Source organism: Nicotiana tabacum, chromosome 18 (genome assembly GCF_000715075.1).
Source record: "Nicotiana tabacum cultivar K326 chromosome 18, ASM71507v2, whole genome shotgun sequence".
Lineage (NCBI taxonomy): Eukaryota > Viridiplantae > Streptophyta > Magnoliopsida > Solanales > Solanaceae > Nicotiana > Nicotiana tabacum.
Window position 1 is genome coordinate 117,686,424 of NC_134097.1, and position 15,648 is coordinate 117,702,071.

The window sequence follows — 15,648 nt, forward strand, 5'->3', positions numbered from 1 at the left end:
TGGAGACTTAGTAAATAGTTCAGAACATATTAATAGTTGGCCTGTCTTGAATAGGATTTAAGCATATAGTTTGGACATGCTAAGTAAAGAAGTAAGCAGAGTGTAAAACTTGCATTGAACAGGACAGAATTTTAGACATATTAAGCAAAGGAGTAAGCAGGAGAGAGGGTAGAATGTAAATCATACATTGAACAAGACAGAACTTTTGACATGTTGAGTAAAGAGATAAACAGGATTACAAGTTGAAATCACACTTGATGGACTAATGCAGGAATGAAACACATAGGGCTTGATTTTCAAAACTTAATTAGGGACATACCAGTTAAGGAGAGTAGACACAAAGTATAGAGCAATGTAGTGCAATAACTAGCCTTGGTTTACAGCCGGCTAGTTCAATAGAAGCAGCAAATAACAGAAAAGAGCATAAAGCTTAAGTATAAGAGAGAGTTTTTGAACTAGTGTTCGTTGTTATTGTCCTTGGAAGAGGAGGTTTATATAATAATCAAAAGCTTGACACATAAGGTAAGATATCAATTAAGTAGTAAATCAGGGAAGTCATACATAAATCAGCAAGATCCTCCCTTAATCAAGGGACAGTTCAATCAACGGTAAAACATACTAAGTATTTAAAGAAAAGAATAAAGTAAAGTTTAGGTATAGAATAGGTAATTAGGGGTGAATGAACATCAGTTTAATTAAGGAAACAAATCAGTAAATAATCACCATAATACAAACATGGCAGGGAAAAACAATTAAGGCAGGCAAATTCAATCAAATTGAGTAAAGAGGTAAGAATCAAACGTTTAAAGGAAAGTGTTCAAATTAAACCAGGAATTAAGGGATTCAAAATAATCAAGGGTTCAATCGAAGAGAAAGTCATGGAAGAATCAGCATGTTTAGCATATAAAATGAGGTAAAGCATGAGTAGTCAGGAATCGATATATAACTTTAACAAAACAAAAATTAAACAATATTGATTCAATGAGAAAGATGCAAGTCTTCATATGAACAGTCAAGACAAACACAAGCCCATAGAATCAGTGAAAGGTTAAACTAAGAAGTTCAGTAGAAGCATATTAGGGCAAGAAGGTCACGAGAAATCACAAGAACCCAAAGCAAGAACACAATCAGATGCACCGGTACTCAGAAACCAAACGAAGAACCCTAGAAAATTAGGGCTTTAGTACAAACGGGCTAGGGTTGTAGCAGGTTCATAAAATCAGTCAAAAATGTATGAGAAACAGACGTTTAAACACGAAAAATCATCGAACAAATTTTAAAAAGAAATTCCGGAAACCCTAATTTTAGAAAAAAGATGAAAATCACTTAAAATCATACGATTCTTGTAAAGAATCTCAAGGCTATTGTAAAACTCACACGAAACAAACTCAAATCACCATAGATCTGCACAGATCTAGGAGGTTTTTAGAAAAGAAATTAGGGTTTCGAAGAGAACCATACAGATATGAAGAAACCTGTTTAGAAAACCATAGATCGTGGCTAATATAGGACGATCTCACTCAAAATCACACCAGAATGGCCTAGAATAGGCGAGAGATGAACCCTAGATGCAAGTGACATAGCTCTGGTCCCTTGAGGGCCTTAGATATGGCAAGCATGACACGAGAAAGGCCATTAGAGGTCTAAGAGGTGGTGAGAGGTTATCGGAGATAGCCATAGATGGGGGTCAGTGAGATTGGGGATTAGGGTTAGGGTGAGAGCGTTTGAGAGCAGAGAGGATTTTAGGGCAGCGGTGTAAGGTGGAAAATGGTTAGGGTTTGGGGGGTATAGGTTGGTTTATTTTAGGTAATGGGAGATCTGGACCGTTGATCAAAATGATCAACGGCCAGGATCTAACAAGAGCCGGGTCGGGTAGATTTGTTAAGGTCAAATGAGTATTGGGCTTGGGTAATTTAATAAAAAATTGGGCTAGGTATTGGGGCTAAAATTGAAATGAAATTAGGCTAGATTTTATATAGCCATTTTAACACTATATAATTTATAAGAAATAATAATAATTTTTGAAAAATAATTTTATGTCCTAAAATGATTTAAAATAGTTATTTAACATTCTTAAAAATATAAAAGATCATTTTATGCATCAACAATATAATTATGCATTGATAGGGCTAGTATTGCAAATATATGCAAATTAGCTTAAAAATGCAAATGCAATTGTAAAAAAATGCACTAAAATATTTAAACAGTATTTTGGTACAAATAATGAATTTAGATGGCTAAATAACTACAAAAATAATTTGAAGAATAATTATTGGAAATTTTATGAGTAAAAAGGGAAGAAATGAATCAATGTGAAGCCTTTAAAGTTATAGAAAAATTATAAAAAATATTTATGCATGCTTATATATGCATATATGTTATTTTAAAAGTATATATACATATTAAAAATATATAGAAAAACCTTGGGTATCAACAACCAGTGTACACAGTGAGGGTGTTCAGTCAAAGCATGTGTTTACCCACCCAGTCGTTTTGAGAATTTAAGCTCTGTTCGGCGGCATAAGGTCTTGAACAACTTCATATTATATGTATCGACTTGTGTCCATGGTTGAATTCAATTACCGGATTATTCGGAGTCGAATTGGAAGAAGGAATCTAGTTTTGGAAGCTTAAGTGGTGAGAATTTGACCGGAATTTGACTTTTGTGTAAATGGCCTCGGAATGGGTTTTGGATGATCTCAACAGCTTCATATGGTGATTGTGAACTTAGGCGCACTTTCGGATTCGGATTTGGAGGTCCGTAGAATAATTTGAGGTATTTCGGCGAAAGTTGGAAGATTTGGAAGTCCATAGTTCGATTCATGGCGCGATTTACATTTCTGACGTTGTTTGATGTGACTTGAGACCTCGAGCGAGTCCTTTTTAAGTTATAAAACTTGTTTGTATGTTTAGATGGGATCCTGGGGGCCTCAGGTGTGATTCGAACGAGTTTTGAATGTTTTGATATTTTTGAACAAGTCTGGTTCTGGTGTTTTTGCACCTGCGACCTTAGAGCGCAGGTGAGGCTCTGATTCTACGTGAGCCTGGCTGCTTCTGCGGTTATGAAGGCCTGGATAATTACTCATTTATGCAGAGGCTGGCGCGCAGGTGCGGTGATCGCACCTGCGATCAAACTCACTTCTGCGGTGCCGCTGGCGCGGCTGTAAATCCGTAGATGCGGACTTTTTTCTTGCAAATGCGACTGCGCAGATGCGCTTAATTGCCCGCAGATGCCGAAAATGTTGGGCAGAATTATATAAGTTGAGGGTTTGGTCATTTCTTCATATTTTGAGTTTTAAACTTCGTATTTGGGAGCTTCTTTTGGGTTTTTTCAAGCAAATCGATTGGGTAAGTGTTCTTCACCTAGAATCTAACATATTCCATGATTGTCTCTTCATTTTCATCATTTAATTTGTGTTTTGAGTTAAGGAAAATGTTGGTTTTTGAAGAAAATTTTCAAAATAAAAAATCATGATTTGAGGGATGAAATAGTATCGGAATTTGATAATTTTTGTATGGCATATGGGAATGGGTATTCGGATTTTATAAAATTTGTCAGTTTCGAGGTGTAGGCCCGGGGGTCTACTTTGGACTGATTTTTAGATTTTTGTTAAAGATTGAGACTTTATGATCCGGAATAGTTTCTTAGGAGTTTTATTTGTTTTTTAAAGTTACTGTTGGTTAGATTTGAGTTGTGTGGAGGTCTTTCACCCGAGAAGTGCATTTTAGAGTATAGGTTTGTCGTCTCTAAGGTAAGTATCTTGCCTAACCTTGTGTGGGGGATTTCCCCTTAGGTTTTGAGTCTTCTATATTAATTTTAATCTATGTACGCGAGGTGACGAGTGTGTGCTTGGACTTATTTGTGGATAGTTGGAATTTTAGGGTTCTTAGGTGCTTATAATCACGGTGTAGGAAGTTGTTCTTGATATGACTGAGTTCCTATCTACTAGTTTCACATCTACTTGTTAAATTAGAATTAACTGCTTAGGATTCACTCTTATTGCCTATTTGACTCTCATTTGACTTAACTGAAGATTTTACCTTCTCTATTGTCATGCTATCCCTTCATAACTATTTATCTTATTTGAAATAATCATCATTTCCTCCTATAATAGTTTAGCCCATTTTTTTAGTTGACTTCCCTTATTTGGAACTATTTGACATGTTAGTTTTTCCTTGTTGCCAAATTGTGCATTGTGGAATCGTTGTGGCACATTAGTTCCTGCCTTGTTGAGCTGCTATTTTTACGCCTATCATCCTTTATTGTGGTTATTCCTTGTGAATGAGTTCTACCATTTCTTTGTGATTTGAAGTTCTTGAGTGGTTACTTGTCGTACTTTGTATTATTGTCATTGTTATTATTGTACTCGTTGTGGTGATGCACGAATTTCATGTTGTGTTGTAATTGTTATCTCTGTTGTTTGCGTTGTATATTTACTTTGGGACTACGGAACGGTATTCCGAGAGATCCCCTAGCATTGCATATTTACTTTAGAACTACGGAATGGTATTCCGGGAGATCTCCCTGCATATTTACATTTGGGACTACGGGACGGTATCCTGGGAGATCCCCTGTTGTTATATCTGCGCCGGTACGAACTATATTAGGATACTTACACATGCATACACGTAGCTAAGCACCCTTATCGGATAAGAGGCTTCAATTTAAAATTGCATCAGCTCCCTTACTCTCATTCTGTTAACATTTTGCATCTTTTTACTTGTTCTAATTGTGTTTGACATGATTTGAAAACCAATAGAAACTTTAGGGGGCTTAATTGAACCAAAAAAGTTTAGGTAAAGATGAAATAGGCAGGAACTCAAAGGGTAAAATTGGAGTTTCACATTAGGTAAAATCAGAAAGTTCTAGAACTTAGGACAGCTATCCCTATCCTTAGCAAAATGTTGATATTGGATAAGAAAAAAGGTCATACAGCTGTCAAAAGATGTTGTACTATCCTAAAAATTCAGAATATTAGGTTAGAACATGCCCTTTTGATGCTCTTTTGATATATTCTATAAAAGGGAAACATTCCCTCACTCACACACACACAATTCAGCATCATTTTCTACCTAAAAAAGTTCTAAAAAACACATTAGAAATTCTACCTAAAATTCTACATGTTTTAAATTTGGCTCGGATTGCGTTTTTGGTTTTCTCTTGGAGTTCAAAAAGGATTTTATGAGAATTCTTTGTCTTCTAAGCTGAAGTTCTTAACATTTTGCTAATTTTCTGATTGGAATATGTATTAAATCTGGTGTTGCTACTGCTAACTACTGCTAGTTCAACTACTCTTTTGCCAAAATTTTGTTGTTTCTTTGGTTGTACTCAGGTATCCTCATTGATCCTTGAAATAACAAATCGAAGTTTTGATATGTTTGACTTGAGATGGACCTTCAAATCTCCTTTTCTTTATTTAATAGCTTTCATTTGTTGGCTCTGTATTACTTGTTTCAGTTTTGATTAGATGTTCTACTCTCCAATATTTTTTATGAAGTTTAGGGATTCAAAAGTTTAAATTAGTTCCAATGTTTCAAATGTAACTTATTGGGACTGTGGTGGGAAACTATTGATTGCATATTACGTGTATTTGTATTGAGTCACTTTGGGTCCAATAATGTTAGGTTGATGGTATGTTAAGCTTAGGATAAGGTGTGAATAAGCTCGGGAATTGAGCATTTTGTTGTTAGTGATATGCAGTAGGCACTCCTGTTAAATCATGTTATGTTTATCTAGAGTTAGGAAATTCATCATGTTATTTTTTCTCGAATTACAACAGCAGTAAGGTAATTGCCTATTTAAATTAATATGACTCATGGATAAATAGAGTTCAAGTCTTTCTTTGTCAATACTAATGGCATGTTAAGGGTTAGATGCAGACTATCCCTTTCATTTGTGGAAATTTTCGATATTCTGGACTGCATGTGATTGAAGGAATCTGAGTCTTAATTGGGCCTGGCATCAACCCAGATGAGACAGCCCAGTCGAGTTTCGACTTTGGGCCTTCAATGATTTATTTTCAGTTTGGGCTTGATTCATGGCCTTAATCGAATTCAATGATGTATTTCACTCAGAATTGTTTCCTCGCATTTTTTTGGCAATTAAGTAAGTTTTACAACATAAAGGTAGACAGGCCCAGATGTTAGAAGCCATAATTGGGCCCGCCTAATACGAGCTCAATGTGAGCCGACTCTTGGTGAGAAAATAAGCCTGTCAAGGCCTTCGAATTTAGTTCACTTTTTTTTGGACAAATTTCGAGCCCAACGCAGTTGCAAGGATTGATTGATCTTTTGCTAGATGATCAAATGGGCCATTGTCGGCCCCAAACCTCATTATCTGAATAATTAAAAGCCCAGCCTGTATAGTTATATATTTTTAAGTCCAAAGTAGTTACTTTAATTAAACAAGCCTTCTAATAATTCGAGGTGTGCCATACACAAACAAAATCCCTGATCTATGGCCCTCACTTTGATATTAATCTAGTATTAAAACAACCCTAAACAATCGTAGTTTGCTTTAGGCTCGATTTAGATTAGTATTGCGATTATGTATATGTCGCGTAACATAATTGCAAATTTAATTCTAAAAATAACTCGAGGGATGCGTTCGCGCAACTTCAATCAAACTTTTCTTAATAAAATAAACAAAGCGTTATTAATTGTGGACACGTTCGCGTAACATAATTTTTGACGCGCTAAAAGAAAAGAGTATACGTACGCGTAACTCAATTCTTTAATTACGAATAAATCAAGTTATTAAAAGCGGTAAAAAGATAAATGCATATAGGTTCTAAAAATGAGTAGTTAAGCAACTTAAGCCAAATAATAATCACTAAACGATCGTGCTAGAACCACGGAACCCGAAAATACCTAACACCTTCTCCCAGATTAACAGAATTCCTTACTTAGAATTTTTGGTTCGCAGACTTTTAAATAAAGTCGAAAACTTCCTCGATTTGGGATTTTAAAATAAACTGGTGACTTGGGACACCAATTAAACTATTCCAAGTGGCGACTCTAATAAATTTAATTAAATAATCTTATTTCGAATAATGTCACTTTAATTGGAAAAACTCTCATATACCTCGGGGTGTAAAAAAGGAGGCGTGACACTACATGTTGCAAATCTTCAAGGGTAAAGGAGTCATTTGGCGGACCAATGATGGCTGAGGGTAAATAAGAAAGAAAAGAGGGTGAAATATGAAAATAAAGCAAGTAGAGCCCAGTTATATTTTTCTTTCACATTTTTTTTAAGAAAAAGACAAAAAAAATATGAAAAAGCCATAAAGATTTTGCACTTTACCATTATTTTCCAAAAATCAAAAAATCAAAAAAAAAAGGGGAAAAGAAAATCCAAAAAGAGTTTACATGTTTCATCATCTTTCACATTAGTTGTTTCTTTTAATTCTTGTCTGAATCCAATCTTCTCGAACTACGCAAACCTGATTCTCGTCTCTCGGGGCGGGATACGTAGGCAACCCATATAGGGTCCAGTCTTCTTAGTGAGTCTTAGGTTCTTGACTTCAAGGGTCGTAGCCAAATCTGGCATCTCTAGCCACTTTTGGCTGCATCGGTCGTTTTTGCAAAATATGGCTATTTTTGCAAAGTGGTTTATATAATTGTCTGAAGAGTCTTGAATTCATAATTAGGTATCTCTTTATCTCAAGGCCCATCCTTGTTGAATTTGCATGTCTAGCTGCTTTTGGCCACATCGGTCGTTCTTGCAAAATGGGGTCATTTTTGCAAAAGTGGTTCAGTGACCCATGTCTTAGAGTTCTAAGTACACAAAAAGATGTTCTCTCTGTTTAAGGTCCATTACGTTAAATTTGCATGCTTAGCCATTTTTTTCCACAAGCCATTTCTATAAGTAATTTTTCCATGTCTTAAAGGTCACTTTTGTTGAGTTTGCACTTCTAGCCACCTTTTGGCCACATAAGCCATTTTGCAAAAATAGCCTTAATCATGTATTGCGTGTGTCCAATAGCGAGTGTTATTGTCTCGCATAGTGTTCTAAGTCTTTAACTCTATTTTGTTTTAGTTTTTCATACAGGTATGGATCCACTTATTGGAGTTTGAGCATGACAGATACCCTAAGACCATCTGGTCAGGACCGTTGCATCTAGGAGTTACTTAAGGAGATTTTTATGTTTTGAGTCTGTTTCTTTTGTCTTGTACTTTATAGTTATGTCCAGTAGTAATGATTCTTTTAGTTGGTGTTGGAGTTTGTCATAGTATAGTTGACTTGAGTCTCTCGTTATCATATTTCGTGTTTTAATTTTGAAAATCGAAAAAGTTGTAAATGAATAATTCAAAAAGATTTTTATTTTTTTAGTTACTTTTCCCGAATTACGCAAAGATCTTATTCATATGGCGTCATGATACGTAGGCAACCTGCATAGGGTTCGATCGGATCATTTTTTATTATTAAAAGAAAAGAAAAAAAAGGATGAAGTTGTGGGACGTGAGAAATGAGAGGAAAGAAAAGAGTGATAATCAGGAAAAAAAAGGAAGGAAAATGAGCAAGCCAAGAAGTGCTAGAAAAGAAAAAAAAAGAGGAGATTGAAATGAACAAAATTGGGATGATGCCAAGTGACCTTGTGACCCTCGAAGGCATTCTAGAACCGTTAATTGTTGCTAGGTGCATTGCACGCAATGTGATATTTTTAGCTGTTAAATGCCCTAATACTAACAAGATGACCCCATTTTGTTCTTTTTGTTATCTTCATTGAGTAGAAGGATGGTTGGTTTGTGGTTTTAAGTAACTCGTCCATACAACACAAGTTCAAAGAGCAAGGTAGCCATGGCTAGCAAAGACTTGGACACAGGGGTTATTGATTCGTCTAAGGGAATTATTGAATTTGAACCTGAGTTGAAAGAAGAGGTCTTAAGGTTGAAAGGACAGATGGCCGAAATATATCAAGCCTGGATTAGTGGGCGTCCTCCACCACCAGTTCCCACTAACTACACTAAAAGCCTTGTCACCATTCCGCCACTGTCACAAGTCCAAGATATCTCCCCATAACCTTTTCACACTTACCCAGAACCACCTCATATCCGTTTGACCACTCATGTTTTTGTAGCTCATCTACCTGCTACCTTTCCTCGATCCTTTAGCAAGACTGTGTTCAAAATCCTCGATGCCCAACATTGTGCTCTAGAACCAACTTTCAAGGTCTCGGTTCCATACTCTCACTCTCCTCATTTTGAGCCTCCCGGTGAGATTGCAAAGCCTGCTAAGACAGTGGAGCAAGATGAGATATCCAGAAAGCTGAAAGGGTTTAAGATGCCAAAGTTTAATTTGTATGATGGGCGTGGAGATCCAGAAGCCCATCTGAGGGGTTATTGCAATGAAATGAGAAGTGTTGGCAGGAAAGATGAGTTGTTGTTGGCATATTTCAGTGAGAGCCTGATTGGGGCAACTTTGGAATGACATACTTGTCAAGATGTCAGTAAGTGGCATACATGGGATGACATGGCTCGAGTTTTTGTGCGACACTTTCAGTACAATATAGACATTGTCCCAGACCGCTCTTCCCTATCTCAGATGGAAAAGAAACCCAAGGAAGGTTTTAGGGAATTTTGGTTCAGATGGAATGAACAAGTCGCTCGGGACAGTCCTCCCATTGATAAAAAATATGTTGTTGAGCCCCGCCAATGACAGAATTCAGTGGTCATTCTTGCTAAACGTTTTCAGCTCAATACTGACCCCATGAATATCCCCAAGTTCCACATAATCCACCCCAGTATTATCCTCCGAGCAACGTCCGGCCATTTGTCCAACCACTGGGTCATTCCTCATGGTGAACGCCAGAACCGCATAATGCACTTTTGCCTTCACAACATTTTCGAGCATCCAACAACCCTAGCAAACTGGGTCATGGAGGGAAACAAAGGTAAAGAAATAGTTTCACGCCAATCGGAGAATCCTATACAAGCCTATTTGAAAAGTTAAAACACTTTGGCCTGATTGAGCCGCTCCTCGACTATACTCCGGACCCATATGCAAAAGGTTTTGATCCTACTGTACGGTGCATGTACCACTCTAATGTCCAAGTTCATAGCATTGAAGATTGTTGTGCTTTGAAAAAGGAAATAGAAAAAATGATTCAAGAAGGGATAATTGTGATCTAGGGCAGTGACACCCAGCATATCGCGCATAATTCTTTACTTGCACATGATGATGCACACTTTGTGGGGATCATGCGTGGTGACAGGGAGCATAAGAATTCTCTTGGGAACTTGCTGACTGAAGTTAATGATATTGAAATTGGTAATGGTCTTGGTAATATTGATGTGGAACTCAGTGGCTAAGATGTCGAGCTTGGTAATTGGAAAGACGCTCCTTTCTTGGCTAGCCAGGGAGGATTCTTGGTGGTTCATTTTGTTGCCATTTCTGTTGTCAGGGTTATTTCAGGGTTGTAATCCGAATATTGTCTTATAACTCAAACCTTTCTATCCTTTTATTTTGCCTAGTTCCTTTAGTCGTAGTAACTCATTTAGTGTTATCTAGGTTTGTTCCAGTGTTGTATCCCAGTTTATTTTGCTTGTCTTGTTGTTCAAACCCTTTCACTGTCTGTCTAATGCAATTTTCTATTTTATGTTATTTGTAGTCATTTTTTGTTTAGTTCTTTTCTCCTTTTATAGTTCTTTTTATGTTGGCTCTAGTGACATGACATGAACATATAATTCTAGGCCTAGTCTTAAAAGTTAGTTTAGTCATGAAGCAAGAAAGCAATTTTGAAGATAATAGGGACATTTGAGGAAAATAAGTACATATTTGGACATTTTGAGATCATTTGAAGCCCGAACTGTGTGAAAGTGGGGCAGATAATTTGGGAAGTTAATAGGATGATAAGGATTCGTTAAAGGAGAGTGCATCCCAAACAATTTGAAGCGAGCAGTTTTGAGTTCAAGTGCACCTCAATTTACAGGATAAAGTTAAGAGAGTTTCTTCTGAACAGACGGAGGGTATCCATTGTGAAGAAGAAATCACCCAACGAGAGTTCTATACTTGACAAGGCACTAAAAAAAGTGAAAAGCATATCAGTGATATCAATGTTGAAGCTGCAAAAGAAATGGTGTGCATGATCTTCCTTTTTTATTCTCAAGTTGCATGTGTTGTACTTGGCATTTTCAGAGATTGGGAGACCCTCTTTCAGCTACCCAAACACTTATACCATTCGATACCCTTTTGAGCCTGTACTGATTTCTTTGACCTCCCCTCTTTTGAAATCAAGTTAGAATCATACGGGAAAAAATGAGTTCATGACCCCATAGGTTTATTTTAGAAAGTTCATTCCAAAAGGAAAATTCAAAAAAAAAAAGAGGAAAATAGAGATAAAGAAAAAAGAAGGGAAAAAAAAAAAGAAAAAAGAAGGATAAAGAAAAAAGAGAAAAAAAAAAGAGAAAAAGGCAAATAGTAACAAAAAGTAGTCATGTGAACTACGTTTGACCTAATTCTTGTCACCACAAGATACGTAGGCAGCCTTACGGTTCGATCATACCAAATAAAATATTTCATAATCCCACGAAGACAAAAGTGGGGCAGTCTTTCTTAGTAACTCCATCAAAAGAAAAAGAAAAACAAGAATCAAATTCTCTTGTTTTAGAAATTGGGGCAAAGTTTTTAGAATGGATTCCAAAAATTGTAAATAAATTAACCCCGTTGTCTTAGTTATTTTGAGCCTTTATGATATCTTTTCTTTCTAACGCTGTCCAAAAGCCACATTACAGTCCAAAAAGACCTCCCAGATAATCTTTGAGAGTGTTGCGTTTAGACATGCCAAGAGTATATGATGTTTTACCATGGTTAATGCCTTGTCATCTGCAGAATCAGAGGAAATAAGAAGAAAAGAACAAAATGAGAGAGTCTTATTGGTGAAAACCTTCACATGCACCATAAGGCGATGGTGAGTTGAGAGAAAGAACAAAATGTGAGAGGATTGATGGTGAAAACTCTTCGGGCACTACAAGTCGAATAAAGATCGTGAATCAGATTAGATAATCGGAGCATTGAAGCCTAGTTTCACGGTTTAGGGGTATAACAAGAGTTGAACATCAGACTTGCTTGATAGATTAGGCCACTTGATCAAAAGGTGCATGTCATGGTCATTAGAGTTGGTATCCACATCTGATAAGTTTCTATTTTGTAGTTTTCTTGTTAGGAATCATCTCTTTCCATTGTCCTTTATTCTGTTCCTTTGTCTTGTTTACTTCCTATTGCTGAGTCTGTTTGGTCAGAACAAGTGAGAAATGACTTTAAAATTTGCCACCAACTTTCCAATTGCACAAAACGGGATCTGGTTAACACATCAAAGTGGCATAAGTCAAGAAAGAACAGCATGTGCATTGAGTTGGTAACAATCAATGTGCTTTGGGATTCATATGAAATACAAAGGTTGGGTATATGTCAATTCATGAACAATGCAATAGATAGAGGGTGTTAGGTTTGAATAGATTAAGGGTATTTTCTGTGATAAGATTGACAGAGAAAGTGGTTAACCAATAACAAGAAAGGTCTTCCAAGTGGAAATCAAAGTTATCATGGCAAGTGAAGGAGCAATAGACCTCAAGGCCAAGGCCAGTGGCATACGTCAGGAAAGAACAGTACGCGCACTGAGTTGGTAACAATCAACGTGCTTTAGGATTCATGTGAAATACAAAGGTTCGGTAAATGTCAATTCATGAGAAAAATGCAACAGATAGAGGATGTTGGGTTTGAACGGATCAGAGGTATTTTCTATGAAAAGGGTGACAGAGAAAGTGGTTAGTCAACAAACAAGCAAGGTCTTTCGAGTTGAAACCAAAGTTATCATGGGAAGTGAAGGAGCAATCTCTCTCAAAGTCAAGGCCACAAACCAACCACCATATTTATACACTCACAAATTTTCTTTGTTTGAAACAGGGACGAAAATTGAGTCCAAATCAAAGCTTGGAAGTTTGAACTTTTTTTTTCAAGTGTTGTGCCCAAATTTTGTCAGCACAAAGGTAGTTTGAGAAGGGGAAAGAAAAATTTGTTCGATCTGCAGGAACCCTTCATGAGGAAAGCATGGTTCAGGGGCAAGGAATTTTGTTCGTTCTGCAGAGATCCTCCAGGAAGAGAGCATGGCTCAGGTAAGTTTATTCTCGGCTTTTTAGGACCCTCCTGGATAATGGGATTTAATTTAAAGTTCTCAGGACCCTCTTGGATAATGGGACTTAGTTAAATTTCAAGACCTTCATAGATAACAAGATTTAGCGTAAGTTCTACCTTTAGGAAACATAATTTAGCTTTAAAGTTTTCACTATTAAGATGAGATTTAATTTGAAATTTTCAGGACCCTCCTGGATAATGGTATTTAGATTTTAAATTCTTAGAGCTTTTGGGTAACATGATTCGATTAACACTCACAGATATGCCTAGATACCAAACTGGGGCAGAAAAGTTTCTTTTATTTTGTCTGTTTTGTTGTAATCAGGCGTCCATCTGGAGAACAAGGGAATACAGTTCAAGTTTTCGGAAATCAGGCGCCCACCTGGAGAATAAGGGAATACAGTTCAAGTTTTGGCAATCAGGCGCCCACCTAGAAAACAATGGAATACAGTTCATGTTTTGGTAATCAGGTGCCCACTTGGAGAACTAGGGAATACAGTTCAAGTTTTTGGCAATCAGGCGCCCACCTGGAGAACAAGGGAATATAGTTCAACTTTTGGAAATCAGGCGCCCGCTTGAAGAACAAGGGAATACAGTTCAAGTTTTGGAAATCAGGCACCCACCTGGAGAACAAGGGAATACAGTTCAAGTTTTGGCAATCAGACGTCCAATTGGAGAACAAGGGAATACAGTTCAAGTTATGACAATCAGGCTCCCACCTGGAGAACAAGGGAATACAATTCAAGTTTTGGCAATCAGGCACCCACCTGAAGAACAAGGAAATACAGTTCAAGTTTTGGCAAATAGGCGCACACCTGGAAAACAAGGGAATACAGTTCAAGTTTTGGCAATCAGGCGCCCACCTGGAGAGCAAGGGAATTCAGTTCAAGTATCGGCAGCAGGCACTCACCTAGAGAACAAGGGAATACAATTCAAGTTTTGGCAATCGGGCGCCCATCTGGAGAACAAGGGAATACAGTTCAAGTTTTTGGCAATCGGGCGCCCACCTGGAGAACAAGGGAATACAGTTCAAGTTTTGGAAATCAGACGCCCACCTAGAGAACAAGGGAATACAGTTCAAGTTTTGGAAATCGGGCGCCCACCTGGAGAACAAGGGAATACAGTTCAAGTTTTGGCAATCAGGCGCCCACCTGGAGAATAAGGGAATACAGTTCAAGTTTTGGCAATCAGGCGTCCACCTGAAGAACAAGGGAATATAGTTCAAGTTTGGGCAAACAGGCGCACACCTGGAAAACAAGGGAATACAGTTCAAGTTTTGGCAATCAGGCGCCCACCTGGAGAACAAGGGAATTCAGTTCAAGTATCGGTTGCAGGCACCCACCTGGAGAACAAAGGAATACAGTTCAGAATTCAATTCAAGTTAAAAGTAGCAGAAGTTTGCGGCAAGAATGTGAGTCAATAGGAGATAATCAACAGAAGTTAGTCACAATCCAGAATTAAAAAAAGGAAATAAAGAAGTGAATCCAAAATATAAAAGTAGAGAAAGATGTGAACTGCTCAAGACATAGCTGAAATCATGAGCATTGCATGTCCGGTCTTAATCCGAAGAATGAACTAGCACCTGCAGCTAATAAGCATCAAGGTTCAAATCTAAATTATGCATGAAGAACCATTCAAGACTCAAGATCAAGCTTCAGAAGACTTATAGATAGGAATCTTATAACTCGTAGTTGACAGGCTTAGTTAGTCTTTTTCATTTTTTGATTTTGATATAATAACAGGATCGTGGACTGGAAGTCTGGAACCTCGACGGAAAGGCACTTCGACCGGCTCTCCACCTCAGTATGCTCCATCACTGTTCTTATTTCTGAACTACACGTGGCCTGATTCCTTTATAGCCAAGGATATGTAGGCAGCTCAGATACCAGGGCTCGATCACATTCTCCTTTCTCTTAGTTTTTGGTCTCCTTAAATAAGAGTCGGGTCAAAAAACTTGTCTAGTCATTCTTTGTCTGAAAACTCTTCGAATTTTCAGTCAAACAGGGGCAGCTGTAGACATGTGATTTTTTACCCTCCCCAAGATTTTACATACTTTAGCATTTAAATACTTAGTTTAGGTCTAATATAGTTATTTCAACTAATTTTGACTCTTTTACTTTATTTCGTCACAAAATAAAAATTACAAAAATATTTCTTCTTTTTTAATTACTTTTAGTTTATATACCTTTCGTAAAACTAAAAAAAAAACAAAAATAGTACCTTATTTTTATTTTAATATGATATTTGAAAATACCAAAAAAATAGGTTTGTTTTAACGGTTAGTCTTATTTTAATAGTTATTTTACTTAAGTTGGATTAATTAGTAAATGAGGTCGTATTTTTAGTCTCGTTCACGGTGAAAGAATAAAATTTGGGCTCAAACAACCCATTTTTAGGCCTAATTTTCGGACCTAGCCCATAATAATCCAAGCCCAATACCCAATACCCACTAACCTAACCCTACATACTCTTGATTTTAAAGATAAAAGAGAGGACCTAATTTCCTTGACCTAGGA